At 42.8% G+C, this 5,086-nt stretch overlaps 1 long non-coding RNA gene across 1 annotated transcript; it reads right to left on the bottom strand.

The window, feature by feature from the left end:
• Positions 1-3,061: 3,061 nt before the first annotated feature.
• LOC135489757 (uncharacterized) lies at positions 3,062-4,873 on the bottom strand. The gene is made up of 3 exons (XR_010447216.1): positions 4,511-4,873; positions 4,145-4,210; positions 3,062-3,739 (listed from the first exon to the last, which is right to left on the bottom strand). It is a non-coding gene; the product is annotated as an uncharacterized LOC135489757 (long non-coding RNA).
• Between the last annotated feature and the right edge of the window lie 213 nt (positions 4,874-5,086).

Raw genomic sequence — 5,086 nt, 5'->3', positions numbered from 1 at the left:
CGCCTCTTCGTTTTTGTGATACGCGAAGATTTCAGGAAAATGGAATTTTCACGGGTTTTGTTTCTTTGGTGGATTGCGAAACCTCTGGATCTTTATTTTCAGTACATACATTAATAAAACTGAGGAAGATGTGCCCTATGAATATCATCTCATAATCGTGTGTAAGCCGGTTTCTCCTGTTAGAAAGAAATATGTGTTACGCATAGATATTGTATTGGAAATTATGAAGTTACAGCATGCTTATAGCGAGAACGTGTCGATAAGGTTAGCATCATAACGCCAATTCTTATTCGGTTTGCATAGTGACGCTCGGTTTGTTGTCCTTTCAATAGTGATGTTCAATTCGTTTTCCCTTCCATAGTGACGATCGGTTTGTTTTCCTTTCCATAGTGACTATCGGTTTGTTGTCCTTTCCATAGTGACGCTCGGTTTGTTGTCCTTTCCATAGTGATGCTCGGTTTGTTGTCCTTTCCATAATAACGCATCGGCGTGTGGTCGTTTTCATCGTGACGCTTCGTATAAAGTTCAAACGCCACACCGTCTATGTTGAACAAGCAAATCAATTGTCGTACATCTTAAAAGCCATATAATTCTGTCCTATCTACACGAATACACGAACATGTAAAAGTGAAATTAAGAAATCGAGCCAATACAATTAAGAGAGCCTATAGAATCTAGTGGTGCAACATCGAGTCAAATCGATAACCTAACATGAAATTACTCGTCGAAAGCAAGTCTCAAACAGCTTTTAAAACGACGCAGTCAATTGGTATATCCTATCACAGTGAACAAAAACTGATCCCATATAACACCTTCAATGCTGATTTTTGTTCATGGTGTGGTGACGTAAGAGTCGCTTGCATAGGTTGCCGAAATCCTGGATATTATCTTTCAAATCTCGCGGAATCAGGGCTTGTTTCACACCTGAACATAGGAATGCCGATTTGACGTTGCAAGTCATCGTTAATTTCTGAAATAGGATAATATGGTCTAGTTTGATTATTACAGCTCAAGTTGGCCACTTGCTTTAAAATGCATTGTTGCCAGGCAACCTTAGTGCAACAGTAATTTTCCAGTCACACCGATAGCCGCCCGCACCGGCTAGATCGGTGGAAGATCCATTCTTCAGTATCCAACATTTCGACTTGGGGAAACGAACTGATCGCGGCGTATTACAATTCAAGGAAACACTCGATTTTAATATGCCTGCACTCTTGTGCCACTGCATCATGAAATGCGTCACTTAAAGGAAGACTATAGGCAGAAACTAGGAGGTAAATTTGAAGTCTGAAAAGACATGTTTGATTCAGCGGTAGGTCTAAAGTTTCGATAGTGAGACTGAAACGGCCATACCGACAACTTCGTGTATCGTAACTTATCCTGACCTACCTTGCGTTTGCCGGTAGTTACCCTTTAAGAATTCAAGTGATGGCCAGTCCAGTGGGTCAGAGCACGGCTGTCAAGAGAGACAGCAAGAGCACATTTTGTCAGAAACTGTTGCTCACAAGGACAATATCTTTCGTAAAATGAATCCTCATAGAGTAGCCGAAATCAACTTGTCTTACCTGATTTCCGTTGCTGACAATTATCCCAACGTCATTTACAGTCACACTGCTCGCAATCAGGCCTCTTTCATGCAGCGATGCCATGGCTTTGGCCACATCCTTAGCACGCTGTGCATGTCCCGCAGCGGCAGTGAGGGCGTTTCGGTCTTCATGGCGTGGGCGAGGTTCAGCATATTGGACTCCTCCACCACGTAAGGCAGGAGATGACTGCCCTCTGGGTAACAGTTGACTACCTTAGGGGAACCGTCCTCATCATCTTCGTCAACTGAAAGTCAAGAAACAAGAAAAGCTCCAAATGACATTGTTACCACGATATGAGTCGGTTAGTCCACAAAATAGTTTCAAACTGTTTTGGATCTTTGGAAAACATGAGGGTAGAATTTTGCCCTGGCACATAGAATCGTGACCAAATAATATACGGAATAACAACCCAATAGCGTAATTGGTTTGGACACGTGTCTTGAACTGAACTAGCAAAACTTCCCCAGATACTGATGGAATGACAACCTAAGGTTGTTGAAGGGAAACGACAGAGAGGACGCAGGATGCCGTACGCGCTGCGCGGATATTGGCACGGTTTTAAATGCTTGATTTATTGTGTAAATCATAATGAAATCCGTCCATAGCTCATCTAGAGCACCCATAATTCAAGGTAAGAGTCATCCAAAGGAAATATCAAGTCACCTACTTGATGAGATCGAGAGACGACAATGTGTAGAGTATTGGGTTCATAGCGCTGTTGATCGGCAGCACAAATACTGCAATCCAGGCGTAGACATCACCAGGGATCGTGACTTTCCCGGAGATCGCAGCCAAACCTGAAAGCGAAACGCGAAACTGAATTATCATGATTCCTCCCTCAACTTGGCATTACGAACTGATCAGCCACATCTATTTTACAATACTCTAAAATAAAATCAAGTTTACACTCACAAGCTTGAGTCGATTTCGTATCGTACCATGTTGTCGCAAATGTTATACGACCGAAAGGGCCCCAGGGTAGCCCCTGTTTGAGGTCAGCACCTACATGCATGGATTCCAGAGAGGGTTTGTACAGAGGCATCCAAGTCGTGGCGATGGTGTCCAATTAATCGTGAAATATGCTCCAATGATTTGGTTTACTCCTCAAACGATACTGTTTGTTCTACATGAGCACTATCATTAACATATTGTGTTTGAGTCGGGAGTGTCAAACACCAGTGGACGTGTAGTTGTTCTGCTTGAAACCTGTTCAACACGAATGTGCCAATATTTACTCACCCAGAAGTATTAAGGTAGCAGGAAGGGTTGGGCGTTTGTGGTTTCTGAGTCTGAGGGGGTTGGTGTCTGTTGACTGTGCTTTAAGAGAGACTAGGCATGGCGCCAGTCTCTCTTAAAACAGACAGTCAACAGGCATTTGGTCTCAGTATTTGGGTTTTGATTGCCATGACTGTACCCCTGTAAAAGTCAGAGGAGGAGAAGTTTGGAATGATGAAAGCATTGAAGAAGAAGAAATGTTATTATTGAGGAAAGCAAAATTTATTATGAGACTAGAAGGCAGTGTCCTGATTTGATTATTTTGAAAATGGCGGTCTGAACACATTAAAAGGTGGAACATGGCATTTTATCGACTTTGAAGTGTTCTGCAGTTAAAGGGAGACTATAGGCAGCAGCTAGGTAGGCAAGATAAAGTCATACAAATTTGCCAATAGGGGTCAGTCATATCTCTAGGCATGGCGCCAGTCTCTCTTAAAGCACAGTCAACAGGCATTTGGTCTTAGTATTTGGGTAAGTACAGAATCAAGGCAGCTCAGAGAGCAATGATTGAACGATGCTGTGGACAAGTCCAAGGATACTGCATCAGTCACGACCAACTTCTCATCAGAAAGCGTCACCACCAGCATATTCAATGTTCAGTTCCAACCTGTACCAGTCCAATGCACGCCTGTCATGGTCAGCAGTGGTCAGCTTAGCGCGATATGGAACATTCTTCCGAAACTCAAGCGAGGGAAGTCTGCTCATTAGCCTATCTCGCGCACTGCTCCTTCTTGTCAAACATCGTAGTGAAATCGTGGTACAGTGGGGCGTTCTCGAGGATTGCAGCTGGTCGGACAGACGTGAGGTGGAATGTGGGCGGCTGCACTTCTTCGTTGATGTGCGATGGCAGATAGCACAGTTGTTGCGTTGCATGACAGCTGAAAGTGAATGTGATATCATAGAACTGAGGCGTTTGCAATGAGACTATAGGTGAAGTAGAAGCAAGGAGTGAAATGGGCCATCTTCCAGTGACTAATATACAGAGTAAGGGCACTGGGTGTTGTTAGATTCAGCATTGAATGTATTCCTCGTACAAGCGTGAATAGTGTGGACATACAGTGAGAGGTGAGATACCCCTATTGACTACTTCTTGTAACTTTATCTTGGATATTATATTAGTATTGAACTTCTAGCCATGGAATATGAAGAAATTGAAGTTGCTGGCATGGAATATGAAAAATTATTCAACGGTGAAAGACATTATTCCATGAGGCTTTGCCGTGATCGCAAAGGACGCGACGCGATTGGTTCACATGCTAATGAGGTATGAAAATGATAATTACCTCTATAATGCTACTTGGATAGCGACTGTGTCGTTGATTGCAACAGTGGTCGATGTCAATGTGTGCCTGTAAAATCAATGAAGTATGATGAGGTGATGACGATAGTGCAATTATTAAATATTGGCAAGAGATCATACTACAACATAGGTCTTGTTTTTGACAGATGACTGTGCGACATTCCCATTGGGTCTTGTTAGAGTCAGCGCTGCATGTATTCCTTGTACAAGCTTGAATAGTTGTGACGGACTTTGAGGGGTAAGAGACCCCTATCGGCTACTTCGTCTAACTTTATCCTGCCTACCTAGCTGCTAGCAATAGTGCCCCTTTATCAAGAGTGAAACCCACTGTGCGGGGCTAAGAAATTACCTTTATAATCCTAGTTGGATAACCACTGTGTAGATGATTTGAAGAGTGCTCTGTGGATGTGTGCCTGTAATGTCAATGAAAGTATCATGAGGTGATGACGATAGTGGAATGACGAAATATTGGAAAGAGATCTATTCCTAGAAGAACATATGTCCTGTTTTGACTAGGTGGTGCATTTTAGAATCAGCAGTGAGCACGGTGTCGAAAGTATTGTTATAGGGCCTTCCCTAGGCCCATGGGGTTAAATTTACAATCCACGATTGAAAAGACGTAGTTTGATCGCATTCAACTATAAATCCATTGAACAGTTGTAAACACAAGTGAAATAGACCAAAACAAGTGATTTTGGGGCTTTGGTTTAGACGCATGCGCCACATGCGCCATGCGGGATTAAACGGTTCATGTGAACTTGTTGACATCTACATGATCTAGTGCTGTTATTGGTCATGGTACATGGTAGGCCTAATCATCATGGCTATATGTTTCAGAAAAAGCTCGGAGTAAAATGAACTGCCGATGAATAATGACGTTGTTCATGTTTACCATGTTTACTAGCACATAGCCATAGGGTATGCA

This window comes from Lineus longissimus, chromosome 6 (assembly GCF_910592395.1).
Source record: "Lineus longissimus chromosome 6, tnLinLong1.2, whole genome shotgun sequence".
NCBI lineage: Eukaryota > Metazoa > Nemertea > Pilidiophora > Heteronemertea > Lineidae > Lineus > Lineus longissimus.
Note: the sequence above shows the minus strand (reverse complement) of the source record. Positions and strands in the feature narration are given on the sequence as shown.